At 46.2% G+C, this 13,794-nt stretch overlaps 12 non-coding genes and 17 pseudogenes across 12 annotated transcripts; all 29 read left to right on the top strand.

Annotated features, from left to right (window-relative positions):
- Positions 1-26: 26 nt before the first annotated feature.
- LOC148858072 (5S ribosomal RNA) lies at positions 27-142 on the top strand. The gene has a single exon (XR_016097963.1). It is a non-coding gene; the product is annotated as a 5S ribosomal RNA (ribosomal RNA).
- Positions 143-501: 359 nt separating this feature from the next.
- Positions 502-620, top strand: LOC148858071 (5S ribosomal RNA). The gene has a single exon (XR_016096841.1). It is a non-coding gene; the product is annotated as a 5S ribosomal RNA (ribosomal RNA).
- A 359-nt stretch (positions 621-979) lies between these two features.
- Positions 980-1,098, top strand: LOC148858070 (5S ribosomal RNA; annotated as a pseudogene).
- A 359-nt stretch (positions 1,099-1,457) lies between these two features.
- LOC148858069 (5S ribosomal RNA) lies at positions 1,458-1,576 on the top strand. Its single transcript, XR_016096929.1, has one exon. It is a non-coding gene; the product is annotated as a 5S ribosomal RNA (ribosomal RNA).
- A 358-nt stretch (positions 1,577-1,934) lies between these two features.
- LOC148858068 (5S ribosomal RNA) lies at positions 1,935-2,053 on the top strand (annotated as a pseudogene).
- Positions 2,054-2,412: 359 nt separating this feature from the next.
- On the top strand, positions 2,413-2,531 carry LOC148858067 (5S ribosomal RNA). The gene has a single exon (XR_016096187.1). It is a non-coding gene; the product is annotated as a 5S ribosomal RNA (ribosomal RNA).
- Positions 2,532-2,890: 359 nt separating this feature from the next.
- LOC148858066 (5S ribosomal RNA) lies at positions 2,891-3,009 on the top strand (annotated as a pseudogene).
- Positions 3,010-3,368: 359 nt separating this feature from the next.
- LOC148858065 (5S ribosomal RNA) lies at positions 3,369-3,487 on the top strand (annotated as a pseudogene).
- A 359-nt stretch (positions 3,488-3,846) lies between these two features.
- On the top strand, positions 3,847-3,965 carry LOC148858064 (5S ribosomal RNA). Its single transcript, XR_016096186.1, has one exon. It is a non-coding gene; the product is annotated as a 5S ribosomal RNA (ribosomal RNA).
- A 359-nt stretch (positions 3,966-4,324) lies between these two features.
- LOC148858063 (5S ribosomal RNA) lies at positions 4,325-4,443 on the top strand (annotated as a pseudogene).
- Positions 4,444-4,803: 360 nt separating this feature from the next.
- LOC148858062 (5S ribosomal RNA) lies at positions 4,804-4,922 on the top strand. Its single transcript, XR_016097234.1, has one exon. It is a non-coding gene; the product is annotated as a 5S ribosomal RNA (ribosomal RNA).
- Positions 4,923-5,281: 359 nt separating this feature from the next.
- Positions 5,282-5,400, top strand: LOC148858061 (5S ribosomal RNA; annotated as a pseudogene).
- A 359-nt stretch (positions 5,401-5,759) lies between these two features.
- Positions 5,760-5,878, top strand: LOC148858060 (5S ribosomal RNA; annotated as a pseudogene).
- A 359-nt stretch (positions 5,879-6,237) lies between these two features.
- On the top strand, positions 6,238-6,353 carry LOC148858059 (5S ribosomal RNA). Its single transcript, XR_016097235.1, has one exon. It is a non-coding gene; the product is annotated as a 5S ribosomal RNA (ribosomal RNA).
- A 359-nt stretch (positions 6,354-6,712) lies between these two features.
- On the top strand, positions 6,713-6,831 carry LOC148858058 (5S ribosomal RNA; annotated as a pseudogene).
- Positions 6,832-7,190: 359 nt separating this feature from the next.
- LOC148858057 (5S ribosomal RNA) lies at positions 7,191-7,309 on the top strand (annotated as a pseudogene).
- A 359-nt stretch (positions 7,310-7,668) lies between these two features.
- Positions 7,669-7,787, top strand: LOC148858056 (5S ribosomal RNA). Its single transcript, XR_016096927.1, has one exon. It is a non-coding gene; the product is annotated as a 5S ribosomal RNA (ribosomal RNA).
- A 359-nt stretch (positions 7,788-8,146) lies between these two features.
- On the top strand, positions 8,147-8,265 carry LOC148858055 (5S ribosomal RNA; annotated as a pseudogene).
- A 359-nt stretch (positions 8,266-8,624) lies between these two features.
- Positions 8,625-8,743, top strand: LOC148858054 (5S ribosomal RNA). The gene has a single exon (XR_016095911.1). It is a non-coding gene; the product is annotated as a 5S ribosomal RNA (ribosomal RNA).
- A 359-nt stretch (positions 8,744-9,102) lies between these two features.
- LOC148858053 (5S ribosomal RNA) lies at positions 9,103-9,221 on the top strand (annotated as a pseudogene).
- A 359-nt stretch (positions 9,222-9,580) lies between these two features.
- Positions 9,581-9,699, top strand: LOC148858052 (5S ribosomal RNA; annotated as a pseudogene).
- Positions 9,700-10,058: 359 nt separating this feature from the next.
- LOC148858051 (5S ribosomal RNA) lies at positions 10,059-10,177 on the top strand. Its single transcript, XR_016096185.1, has one exon. It is a non-coding gene; the product is annotated as a 5S ribosomal RNA (ribosomal RNA).
- A 359-nt stretch (positions 10,178-10,536) lies between these two features.
- LOC148858050 (5S ribosomal RNA) lies at positions 10,537-10,655 on the top strand (annotated as a pseudogene).
- Positions 10,656-11,014: 359 nt separating this feature from the next.
- LOC148858049 (5S ribosomal RNA) lies at positions 11,015-11,133 on the top strand (annotated as a pseudogene).
- Positions 11,134-11,492: 359 nt separating this feature from the next.
- LOC148858048 (5S ribosomal RNA) lies at positions 11,493-11,611 on the top strand (annotated as a pseudogene).
- Positions 11,612-11,970: 359 nt separating this feature from the next.
- Positions 11,971-12,089, top strand: LOC148858047 (5S ribosomal RNA). The gene has a single exon (XR_016096522.1). It is a non-coding gene; the product is annotated as a 5S ribosomal RNA (ribosomal RNA).
- A 359-nt stretch (positions 12,090-12,448) lies between these two features.
- Positions 12,449-12,567, top strand: LOC148858046 (5S ribosomal RNA). The gene has a single exon (XR_016096990.1). It is a non-coding gene; the product is annotated as a 5S ribosomal RNA (ribosomal RNA).
- Positions 12,568-12,926: 359 nt separating this feature from the next.
- On the top strand, positions 12,927-13,045 carry LOC148858045 (5S ribosomal RNA; annotated as a pseudogene).
- Positions 13,046-13,404: 359 nt separating this feature from the next.
- On the top strand, positions 13,405-13,523 carry LOC148858044 (5S ribosomal RNA; annotated as a pseudogene).
- The last annotated feature ends 271 nt before the right edge of the window (positions 13,524-13,794 follow it).

Here is a 13,794-nt window from a genome sequence, read left to right as displayed (position 1 = left end):
AAGATTAAAGCGAACAAGAAGCAAACGGGTGCGATCATACCAGCACTAATGCACCGGATCCCATCAGAACTCCGAAGTTAAGCGTGCTTGGGCGTGAGTAGTAATAGGATGGGTGACCTGGGAAGTCCTCGTGTTGCACCCCAATTTTATTAATATTTTATTTTTGATATACTATATGCAAATTCCATATGTCGTTTCGGCGAGACAACAGGAAACAACGTGCCGGATACTCGGACCATTTGGGGAACGACCGTCATTACTGAATGGGAACGGTGCAAAACCGGGCGTTTGGCATTCGTCGTGCATTGTGGTCCCCATGATATTACAAAATTTATCCGGGGATGCGGCAGATCTACAAAGGAATAACTCCGCTCACCAGGGAGCTTGTGCACGGTTACCAAGGGAGGAAAGTTGCATACACCGTTTTTTCAAATCTGAAAGGATTAATGGAGGGGAGCAAGACAGTGAGTGCATAAAGATTTCTGCGAACATGATGCAAACGGGTGCGATCATACCAGCACTAATGCACCGGATCCCATCAGAACTCCGAAGTTAAGTGTGCTTGGGCGAGAGTAGTACTAGGATGGGTGACCTCCTTGGAAGTCCTCGTGTTGCACCTCAATTTTATTAATATTTTATTTCTGATATATTATTTGCAAATTCCATATGTCGTTTCGGCGAGACAACTGGAAACAAAGCGCCGGATACTCGGACCATTTGCGGCACGACCGTCATTACTGAATGGGAACGGTGCAAAACCGGGCTTTAGGCATTCGTCGTGCATTGTGGGCCCCGCGATTTTACTACATTTATCCGGGGCAGCGACAGATCTAGAAAGGAATAACTCCGCTCACCTTGGAGCTTGTGCACGGTTACCAAGGGAGGAAAGTTGCATACACCGTTTTTTCAAATCTGAAGGAATTAATGAAGGGGAGCAAGACAGGGAGTGCATAAAGATTTCAGCGAACAAGATGCAAACGGGTGCGATCATACCAGCACTAATGCACCAGATACAATCAGTACTCCGAAGTTAAGCGTGCTTGGGCGACAGTAGTACTAGGATGGGTAACCTCCTAGGAAGTCCTCGTGTTGCACCCCAATTTTATTAATATTATATTTTTGATATACTATTTGCAAATTCCATATGTCGTTTCGGCGAGACAACTGGAAACAACGTGCCGGATACTCGGACCATTTGCGGCACGACCGTCATTACTGAATGGGAACGGTGCAAAACTGGGCTTTTGGCATTCGTCGTGCATTGTAGGCCCCGTGATATTACTACATTTGTCCGAGGATGCGGCAGATTTAGAAAGGAATAACTCCGCTCACCTGGGAGCTTGTGCACGGTTACCAAGGGAGGAAAGTTGCATACACCGTTTTTTCAAGTCTGAAAGAATTAATGGAGGGGAGCAAGATAGTGAGTGCATAAAGATTAAAGCGAACAAGAAGCAAACGGGTGCGATCATACCAGCACTAATGCACCGGATCCCATCAGGACTCCGAAGTTAAGCGTGCTTGGGCGAGAGTAGTAATAGGATGGGTGACCTCCTGGGAAGTCCTCGTGTTGCACCCCAATTTTATTAATATTTTATTTTTGATATACTATTTGCAAATTCCATATGTCGTTTCGGCGAGACAACTGGAAACAACGAGCCGGATACTCGGACCATTTGCGGCACGACCGTCATTAACGAATGGGAACGGTGCAAAACCTGGCTTTTGGCATTCGTCCTGCATTGTGGGCCCCGCGATATTACTGCATTTATCCGGGGATGCGGCAGATCTAGAAAGGAATAACTCCTCTCACCTGGGAGTTTGTGCATGGTTACCAAGGGAGGAAAGTTGCATACACCGTTTTTTCAAATCTGAAGGAATTAATGAAGGGAGCAAGACAGGGAGTGCATAAAGATTTCAGCGAACAAGATGCAAACGGGTGCGATCATACCAGCACTAATGCACCAGATACAATCAGTACTCCGAAGTTAAGCGTGCTTGGGCGCCAGTAGTACTAGGATGGGTAAACTCCTGGGAAGTCCTCGTGTTGCACCCCAATTTTATTAATATTTTATTTTTGATATACTATTTGCAAATTCCATATGTCGTTTCGGCGAGACAACTGGAAACAACGTGCCGGATACTCGGACCATTTGCGGCACGACCGTCATTACTGAATGGGAACGGTGCAAAACTGGGCTTTTGGCATTCGTAGTGCATTGTGGGCCCCGCGATATTACTACATTTATCCGGGGATGCGGCAGATCTAGAAAGGAATAACTCCGCTCACCTGGGAGCTTGTGCACGGTTACCAAGGGAGGAAAGTTGCATACACCATTTTTTCAAGTCTGAAAGAATTAATGGAGGGGAGCAAGATAGTGAGTGCATAAAGATTAAAGCGAACAAGAAGAAAACCGGTGCGATCATACCAGCACTAATGCACCGGATCCCATCAGAACTCCGAAGTTAAGCGTGCTTGGGCGAGAGTAGTACTAGGATGGGTGACCTCCTGGGAAGTCCTCGTGTTGCACCCCAATTTTATTAATATTTTATTTTTAATATACTATTTGCAAATTCCATATGTCGTTTCGGCGAGACAACTGGAAACAACGTGCCGGATACTCGGACCATTTGCGGCACCACCGTCATTAACGAATGGGAACGGTGCAAAACCTGGCTTTTGGCATTCGTCCTGCATTGTGGGCCCCGTGATATTACTGCATTTATTCGGGGATGCGGCAGATCTAGAAAGGAATAACTCCGCTCACCTGGGAGTTTGTGCATGGTTACCAAGGGAGGAAAGTTGCATACACCGTTTTTTCAAATCTGAAGGAATTAATGAAGGGGAGCAAGACACGGAGTGCATAACGATTTCAGCGAACAAGATGCAAACGGGTGCGATCATACCAGCACTAATGCACCAGATACAATCAGTACTCCGAAGTTAAGCGTGCTTGGGCGACAGTAGTACTAGGATGGGTAACCTCCTGGGAAGTCCTCATGTTGCACCCCAATTTTATTAATATTTTATTTTTGATATACTATTTGCAAATTCCATATGTCGTTTCGGCGAGACAACTGGAAACAACGTGCCGGATACTCGGACCATTTGCGGCACGACCGTCATTACTGAATGGGAACGGTGCAAAACTGGGCTTTTGGCATTCGTAGTGCATTGTGGGCCCCGCGATATTACTACATTTATCCGGGGATGCGGCAGATCTAGAAAGAAATAACTCCGCTCACCTGGGAGTTTGTGCATGGTTACCAAGGGAGGAAAGTTGCATACACCGTTTTTTCAAATCTGAAGGAATTAATGAAGGGGAGCAAGACAGGGAGTGCATAAAGATTTCAGCGAACAAGATGCAAACGGGTGCGATCATACCAGCACTAATGCACCAGATACAATCAGTACTCCGAAGTTAAGCGTGCTTGGGCGCCAGTAGTACTAGGATGGTTAAACTCCTGGGAAGTCCTCGTGTTGCACCCCAATTTTATTAATATTTTATTTTTGATATACTATTTGCAAATTCGATATGTCATTTCGGCGAGACAACTGGAAACAACGTGCCGGATACTCGGACCATTTGCGGCACGACCGTCATTACTGAATGGGAACGGTGCAAAACTGGGCTTTTGGCATTCGTAGTGCATTGTGGGCCCCGCGATATTACTACATTTATCCGGGGATGCGGCAGATCTAGAAAGGAATAACTCCGCTCACCTGGGAGCTTGTGCACGGTTACCAAGGGAGGAAAGTTGCATACACCATTTTTTCAAGTCTGAAAGAATTAATGGAGGGGAGCAAGATAGTGAGTGCATAAAGATTAAAGCGAACAAGAAGAAAACCGGTGCGATCATACCAGCACTAATGCACCGGATCCCATCAGAACTCCGAAGTTAAGCGTGCTTGGGCGAGAGTAGTACTAGGATGGGTGACCTCCTGGGAAGTCCTCGTGTTGCACCCCAATTTTATTAATATTTTATTTTTAATATACTATTTGCAAATTCCATATGTCGTTTCGGCGAGACAACTGGAAACAACGTGCCGGATACTCGGACCATTTGCGGCACCACCGTCATTAACGAATGGGAACGGTGCAAAACCTGGCTTTTGGCATTCGTCCTGCATTGTGGGCCCCGCGATATTACTGCATTTATTCGGGGATGCGGCAGATCTAGAAAGGAATAACTCCGCTCACCTGGGAGTTTGTGCATGGTTACCAAGGGAGGAAAGTTGCATACACCGTTTTTTCAAATCTGAAGGAATTAATGAAGGGGAGCAAGACAGGGAGTGCATAAAGATTTCAGCGAACAAGATGCAAACGGGTGCGATCATACCAGCACTAATGCACCAGATACAATCAGTACTCCGAAGTTAAGCGTGCTTGGGCAACAGTAGTACTAGGATGGGTAACCTCCTGGGAAGTCCTCATGTTGCACCACAATTTTATTAATATTTTATTTTTGATATACTATTTGCAAATTCCATATGTCGTTTCGACGAGACAACTGGAAACAACGTGCCGGATACTCGGACCATTTGCGGCACGACCGTCATTACTGAATGGGAACGGTGCAAAACTGGGCTTTTGGCATTCGTAGTGCATTGTGGGCCCCGCGATATTACTACATTTATCCGGGGATGCGGCAGATCTAGAAAAGGAATAACTCCGCTCACCTGGGAGCTTGTGCACGGTTACCAAGGGAGGAAAGTTGCATACACCGTTTTTTCAAGTCTGAAAGAATTAATGGAGGGGAGCAAGATAGTGAGTGCATAAAGATTAAAGCGAACAAGAAGAAAACCGGTGCGATCATACCAGCACTAATGCACCGGATCCCATCAGAACTCCGAAGTTATGCGTGCTTGGGCGAGAGTAGTACTAGGATGGGTGACCTCCTGGGAAGTCCTCGTGTTGCACCCCAATTTTATTAATATTTTATTTTTAATATACTATTTGCAAATTCCATATGTCGTTTCGGCGAGACAACTGGAAACAACGTGCCGGATACTCGGACCATTTGCGGCACCACCGTCATTAACGAATGGGAACGGTGCAAAACCTGGCTTTTGGCATTCGTCCTGCATTGTGGGCCCCGCGATATTACTGCATTTATTCGGGGATGCGGCAGATCTAGAAAGGAATAACTCCGCTCACCTGGGAGTTTGTGCATGGTTACCAAGGGAGGAAAGTTGCATACACCGTTTTTTCAAATCTGAAGGAATTAATGAAGGGGAGCAAGACAGGGAGTGCATAAAGATTTCAGCGAACAAGATGCCAACGGGTGCGATCATACCAGCACTAATGCACCAGATACAATCAGTACTCCGAAGTTAAGCGTGCTTGGGCGACAGTAGTACTAGGATGGGTAACCTCCTAGGAAGTCCTCGTGTTGCACCCCAATTTTATTAATATTTTATTTTTGATATACTATTTGCAAATTCCATATGTCGTTTCGGCGAGACAACTGGAAACAACGTGCCGGATACTCGGACCATTTGCGGCACGACCGTCATTACTGAATGGGAACGGTGCAAAACTGGGCTTTTGGCATTCGTAGTGCATTGTGGGCCCCGCGATATTACTACATTTATCCGGGGATGCGGCAGATCTAGAAAGGAATAACTCCGCTCACCTGGGAGTTTGTGCATGGTTACCAAGGGAGGAAAGTTGCATACACCGTTTTTTCAAATCTGAAGGAATTAATGAAGGGGAGCAAGACCGGGAGTGCATAAAGATTTCAGCGAACAAGATGCAAACGGGTGCGATCATACCAGCACTAATGCACCAGATACAATCAGTACTCCGAAGTTAAGCGTGCTTGGGCGACAGTAGTACTAGGATGGGTAACCTCCTAGGAAGTCCTCGTGTTGCACCCCAATTTTATTAATATTTTATTTTTGATATACTATTTGCAAATTCCATATGTCGTTTCGGCGAGACAACTGGAAACAACGTGCCGGATACTCGGACCATTTGCGGCACGACCGTCATTACTGAATGGGAACGGTGCAAAACTGGGCTTTTGGCATTCGTCGTGCATTGTGGGCCCCGTGATATTACTACATTTGTCCGAGGATGCGGCATATTTAGAAAGGAATAACTCCGCTCACCTGGGAGCTTGTGCACGGTTACCAAGGGAGGAAAGTTACATACACCGTTTTTTCAAGTCTGAAAGAATTAATGGAGGGGAGCAAGATAGTGAGTGCATAAAGATTAAAGCGAACAAGAAGCAAACGGGTGCGATCATACCAGCACTAATGCACCGGATCCCATCAGAACTCCGAAGTTAAGCGTGCTTGGGCGTGAGTAGTACTAGGATGGGTGACCTGGGAAGTCCTCGTGTTGCACCCCAATTTTATTAATATTTTATTGTTGATATACTATATGCAAATTCCATATGTCGTTTCGGCGAGACAACAGGAAACAACGTGCCGGATACTCGGACCATTTGGGGAACGACCGTCATTACTGAATGGGAACGGTGCAAAACCGGGCGTTTGGCATTCGTCGTGCATTGTGGTCCCCATGATATTACAAAATTTATCCGGGGATGCGGCTGATCTACAAAGGAATAACTCCGCTCACCTGGGAGCTTGTGCACGGTTACCAAGGGAGGAAAGTTGCATACACCGTTTTTTCAAATCTGAAAGGATTAATGGAGGGGAGCAAGACAGTGAGTGCATAAAGATTTCTGCGAACAAGATGCAAACGGGTGCTTTCATACCAGCACTAATGCACCGGATCCCATCAGAACTCCGAAGTTAAGTGTGCTTGGGCGAGAGTAGTACTAGGATGGGTGACCTCCTTGGAAGTCCTCGTGTTGCACCTCAATTTTATTAATATTTTATTTCTGATATATTATTTGCAAATTCCATATGTCGTTTCGGCGAGACAACTGGAAACAAAGCGCCGGATACTCGGACCATTTGCGGCACGACCGTCATTACTGAATGGGAACGGTGCAAAACCGGGCTTTAGGCATTCGTCGTGCATTGTGGGCCCCGCGATTTTACTACATTTATCCGGGGCAGCGACAGATCTAGAAAGGAATAACTCCGCTCACCTTGGAGCTTGTGCACGGTTACCAAGGGAGGAAAGTTGCATACACCGTTTTTTCAAATCTGAAGGAATTAATGAAGGGGAGCAAGACAGGGAGTGCATAAAGATTTCAGCGAACAAGATGCAAACGGGTGCGATCATACCAGCACTAATGCACCAGATACAATCAGTACTCCGAAGTTAAGCGTGCTTGGGCGACAGTAGTACTAGGATGGGTAACCTCCTAGGAAGTCCTCGTGTTGCACCCCAATTTTATTAATATTATATTTTTGATATACTATTTGCAAATTCCATATGTCGTTTCGGCGAGACAACTGGAAACAACGTGCCGGATACTCGGACCATTTGCGGCACGACCGTCATTACTGAATGGGAACGGTGCAAAACTGGGCTTTTGGCATTCGTCGTGCATTGTGGGCCCCGTGATATTACTACATTTGTCCGAGGATGCGGCATATTTAGAAAGGAATAACTCCGCTCACCTGGGAGCTTGTGCACGGTTACCAAGGGAGGAAAGTTACATACACCGTTTTTTCAAGTCTGAAAGAATTAATGGAGGGGAGCAAGATAGTGAGTGCATAAAGATTAAAGCGAACAAGAAGCAAACGGGTGCGATCATACCAGCACTAATGCACCGGATCCCATCAGGACTCCGAAGTTAAGCGTGCTTGGGCGAGAGTAGTAATAGGATGGGTGACCTCCTGGGAAGTCCTCGTGTTGCACCCCAATTTTATTAATATTTTATTTTTGATATACTATTTGCAAATTCCATATGTCGTTTCGGCGAGACAACTGGAAACAACGAGCCGGATACTCGGACCATTTGCGGCACGACCGTCATTAACGAATGGGAACGGTGCAAAACCTGGCTTTTGGCATTCGTCCTGCATTGTGGGCCCCGCGATATTACTGCATTTATCCGGGGATGCGGCAGATCTAGAAAGGAATAACTCCTCTCACCTGGGAGTTTGTGCATGGTTACCAAGGGAGGAAAGTTGCATACACCGTTTTTTCAAATCTGAAGGAATTAATGAAGGGGAGCAAGACAGGGAGTGCATAAAGATTTCAGCGAACAAGATGCAAACGGGTGCGATCATACCTGCACTAATGCACCAGATACAATCAGTACTCCGAAGTTAAGCGTGCTTGGGCGCCAGTAGTACTAGGATGGGTAAACTCCTGGGAAGTCCTCGTGTTGCACCCCAATTTTATTAATATTTTATTTTTGATATACTATTTGCAAATTCCATATGTCGTTTCGGCGAGACAACTGGAAACAACGTGCCGGATACTCGGACCATTTGCGGCACGACCGTCATTACTGAATGGGAACGGTGCAAAACTGGGCTTTTGGCATTCGTAGTGCATTGTGGGCCCCGCGATATTACTACATTTATCCGGGGATGCGGCAGATCTAGAAAGGAATAACTCCGCTCACCTGGGAGCTTGTGCACGGTTACCAAGGGAAGAAAGTTGCATACACCATTTTTTCAAGTCTGAAAGAATTAATGGAGGGGAGCAAGATAGTGAGTGCATAAAGATTAAAGCGAACAAGAAGAAAACCGGTGCGATCATACCAGCACTAAAGCACCGGATCCCATCAGAACTCCGAAGTTAAGCGTGCTTGGGCGAGAGTAGTACTAGGATGGGTGACCTCCTGGGAAGTCCTCGTGTTGCACCCCAATTTTATTAATATTTTATTTTTAATATACTATTTGCAAATTCCATATGTCGTTTCGGCGAGACAACTGGAAACAACGTGCCGGATACTCGGACCATTTGCGGCACCACCGTCATTAACGAATGGGAACGGTGCAAAACCTGGCTTTTGGCATTCGTCCTGCATTGTGGGCCCCGTGATATTACTGCATTTATACGGGGATGCGGCAGATCTAGAAAGGAATAACTCCGCTCACCTGGGAGTTTGTGCATGGTTACCAAGGGAGGAAAGTTGCATACACCGTTTTTTCAAATCTGAAGGAATTAATGAAGGGGAGCAAGACACGGAGTGCATAACGATTTCAGCGAACAAGATGCAAACGGGTGCGATCATACCAGCACTAATGCACCAGATACAATCAGTACTCCGAAGTTAAGCGTGCTTGGGCGACAGTAGTACTAGGATGGGTAACCTCCTGGGAAGTCCTCATGTTGCACCCCAATTTTATTAATATTTTATTTTTGATATACTATTTGCAAATTCCATATGTCGTTTCGGCGAGACAACTGGAAACAACGTGCCGGATACTCGGACCATTTGCGGCACGACCGTCATTACTGAATGGGAACGGTGCAAAACTGGGCTTTTGGCATTCGTAGTGCATTGTGGGCCCCGCGATATTACTACATTTATCCGGGGATGCGGCAGATCTAGAAAGGAATAACTCCGCTCACCTGGGAGTTTGTGCATGGTTACCAAGGGAGGAAAGTTGCATACACCGTTTTTTCAAATCTGAAGGAATTAATGAAGGGGAGCAAGACAGGGAGTGCATAAAGATTTCAGCGAACAAGATGCAAACGGGTGCGATCATACCAGCACTAATGCACCAGATACAATCAGTACTCCGAAGTTAAGCGTGCTTGGGCGCCAGTAGTACTAGGATGGGTAAACTCCTGGGAAGTCCTCGTGTTGCACCCCAATTTTATTAATATTTTATTTTTGATATACTATTTGCAAATTCGATATGTCATTTCGGCGAGACAACTGGAAACAACGTGCCGGATACTCGGACCATTTGCGGCACGACCGTCATTACTGAATGGGAACGGTGCAAAACTGGGCTTTTGGCATTCGTAGTGCATTGTGGGCCCCGCGATATTACTACATTTATCCGGGGATGCGGCAGATCTAGAAAGGAATAACTCCGCTCACCTGGGAGCTTGTGCACGGTTACCAAGGGAGGAAAGTTGCATACACCGTATTTTCAAGTCTGAAAGAATTAATGGAGGGGAGCAAGATAGTGAGTGCATAAAGATTAAAGCGAACAAGAAGAAAACCGGTGCGATCATACCAGCACTAATGCACCGGATCCCATCAGAACTCCGAAGTTAAGCGTGCTTGGGCGAGAGTAGTACTAGGATGGGTGACCTCCTGGGAAGTCCTCGTGTTGCACCCCAATTTTATTAATATTTTATTTTTAATATACTATTTGCAAATTCCATATGTCGTTTCGGCGAGACAACTGGAAACAACGTGCCGGATACTCGGACCATTTGCGGCACCACCGTCATTAACGAATGGGAACGGTGCAAAACCTGGCTTTTGGCATTCGTCCTGCATTGTGGGCCCCGCGATATTACTGCATTTATTCGGGGATGCGGCAGATCTAGAAAGGAATAACTCCGCTCACCTGGGAGTTTGTGCATGGTTACCAAGGGAGGAAAGTTGCATACACCGTTTTTTCAAATCTGAAGGAATTAATGAAGGGGAGCAAGACAGGGAGTGCATAAAGATTTCAGCGAACAAGATGCAAACGGGTGCGATCATACCAGCACTAATGCACCAGATACAATCAGTACTCCGAAGTTAAGCGTGCTTGGGCGACAGTAGTACTAGGATGGGTAACCTCCTGGGAAGTCCTCATGTTGCACCACAATTTTATTAATATTTTATTTTTGATATACTATTTGCAAATTCCATATGTCGTTTCGGCGAGACAACTGGAAACAACGTGCCGGATACTCGGACCCTTTGCGGCACGACCGTCATTACTGAATGGGAACGGTGCAAAACTGGGCTTTTGGCATTCGTCCTGCATTGTGGGCCCCGTGATATTACTACATTTATCCGAGGATGCGGCAGATCTAGAAAGGAATAACCCCGCTCACCTGGGAGCTTGTGCACGGTTACCAAGGGAGGAAAGTTGCATACACCGTTTTTTCAAGTCTGAAAGAATTAATGGAGGGGAGCAAGATAGTGAGTGCATAAAGATTAAAACGAACAAGAAGCAAACGGGTGCGATCATACCAGCACTAATGCACCGGATACAATCAGTACTCCGAAGTTAAGCGTGCTTGGGCGACAGTAGTACTAGGATGGGTAACCTCCTGGGAAGTCCTCATGTTGCACCACAATTTTATTAATATTTTATTTTTGATATACTATTTGCAAATTCCATATGTCGTTTCGACGAGACAACTGGAAACAACGTGCCGGATACTCGGACCATTTGCGGCACGACCGTCATTACTGAATGGGAACGGTGCAAAACTGGGCTTTTGGCATTCGTAGTGCATTGTGGGCCCCGCGATATTACTACATTTATCCGGCGATGCGGCAGATCTAGAAAGGAATAACTCCGCTCACCTGGGAGTTTGTGCATGGTTACCAAGGGAGGAAAGTTGCATACACCGTTTTTTCAAATCTGAAGGAATTAATGAAGGGGAGCAAGACCGGGAGTGCATAAAGATTTCAGCGAACAAGATGCAAACGGGTGCGATCATACCAGCACTAATGCACCAGACACAATCAGTACTCCGAAGTTAAGCGTGCTTGGGCGACAGTAGTACTAGGATGGGTAACCTCCTGGGAAGTCCTCGTGTTGCACCCCAATTTTATTAATATTTTATTTTTGATATACTATTTGCAAATTCCATATGTCGTTTCGGCGAGACAACTGGAAACAACGTGCCGGATACTCGGACCATTTGCGGCACGACCGTCATTACTGAATGGGAACGGTGCAAAACCGGGCGTTTGGCATTCGTCATGCATTGTGGGCCCCATGATATTACAAAATTTATCCGGGGATGCGGCAGATCTACAAAGGAATAACTCCGCTCACCTGGGAGCTTGTGCACGGTTACCAAGGGAGGAAAGTTGCATACACCATTTTTTCAAATCGGAAAGGATTAATGGATGGGAGCAAGACAGTGAGTGCATAAAGATTTCTGCGAACAAGATGCAAACGGGTGCGATCATACCAGCACAAATGCACCGGATCCCATCAGAACTCCGAAGTTAAGTGTGCTTGGGCGAGAGTAGTACTAGGATGGGTGACCTCCTTGGAAGTCCTCGTGTTGCACTTCAATTTTATTAATATTTTATTTCTGATATATTATTTGCAAATTCCATATGTCTTTTCGGCGAGACAACTGGAAACAAAGCGCCGGATGCTCGGACCATTAGCGGCACGACCGTCATTACTGAATGGGAACGGTGCAAAACCGGGCGTTTGGCATTCGTCGTGCATTGTGGGCCCCATGATATTACAACATTTATCCGGGGATGCGGCAGATCTACAAAGGAATAACTCCGCTCACCTGGGAGCTTGTGCACGGTTACCAAGGGAGGAAAGTTGCATACACCGTTTTTTCAAATCTGAAAGGATTAATGGAGGGGAGCAAGACAGTGAGTGCATAAAGATTTCTGCGAACAAGATACAAACGGGTGCGATCATACCAGCACTAATGCACCGGATCCCATCAGAACTCCGAAGTTAAGTGTGCTTGGGCGAGAGTAGTACTAGGATGGGTGACCTCCTTGGAAGTCCCCGTGTTGCACCTCAATTTTATTAATATTTTATTTCTGATATATTATTTGCAAATTCCATATGTCGTTTCGGCGAGACAACAGGAAACAACGTGCCGGATACTCGGACCATTTGCGGAACGACCGTCATTACTGAATGGGAACGGTGCAAAACCGGGCTTTTGGCATTCGTCGTGCATTGTGGGCCCCGCGATATTACAACATTTATCCGGGGATGCGGCAGATCTTCTAAGGAATAACTCCGCTCACCTGGGAGCTTGTGCACGGTTACCAAGGGAGGAAATTTGCATACACCGTTTTTTCAAATCTGAAAGGATTAATGGAGGGGAGCAAGACAGTGAGTGCATAAAGATTTCTGCGAACAAGATGCAAACGGGTGCGATCATACTAGCACTAATGCACCGGATCCCATCAGAACTCCGAAGTTAAGCGTGTTCGGGCGAGAGTAGTACTAGGATGGGTGACCTCATGGGAAGTCCTCATTGTGCACCCCAATTTTATTAATATTTTATTTTTGATATACTATTTGCAAATTCCATATGTCGTTTCGGCGAGACAACTGGAAACAACGTGCCGGATACTCGGACCCTTTGCGGCACGACCGTCATTACTGAATGGGAACGGTGCAAAACTGGGCTTTTGGCATTCGTCCTGCATTGTGGGCCCCGTGATATTACTACATTTATCCGAGGATGCGGCAGATCTAGAAAGGAATAACTCCGCTCACCTGGGAGCTTGTGCACGGTTACCAAGGGAGGAAAGTTGCATACACCGTTTTTTCAAGTCTGAAAGAATTAATGGAGGGGAGCAAGATAGTGAGTGCATAAAGATTAAAACGAACAAGAAGCAAACGGGTGCGATCATACCAGCACTAATGCACCGGATACAATCAGTACTCCGAAGTTAAGCGTGCTTGGGCGACAGTAGTACTAGGATGGGTAACCTCCTGGGAAGTCCTCATGTTGCACCACAATTTTATTAATATTTTATTTTTGATATACTATTTGCAAATTCCATATGTCGTTTCGACGAGACAACTGGAAACAACGTGCCGGATACTCGGACCATTTGCGGCACGACCGTCATTACTGAATGGGAACGGTGCAAAACTGGGCTTTTGGCATTCGTAGTGCATTGTGGGCCCCGCGATATTACTACATTTATCCGGCGATGCGGCAGATCTAGAAAGGAATAACTCCGCTCACCTGGGAGTTTGTGCATGGTTACCAAGGGAGGAAAGTT

This window comes from Nelumbo lutea, chromosome 4 (assembly GCF_056320005.1).
Source record: "Nelumbo lutea isolate HS-2025 chromosome 4, American lotus-T2T, whole genome shotgun sequence".
Taxonomy (NCBI): Eukaryota; Viridiplantae; Streptophyta; class Magnoliopsida; order Proteales; family Nelumbonaceae; genus Nelumbo; species Nelumbo lutea.
Note: the sequence above shows the minus strand (reverse complement) of the source record. Positions and strands in the feature narration are given on the sequence as shown.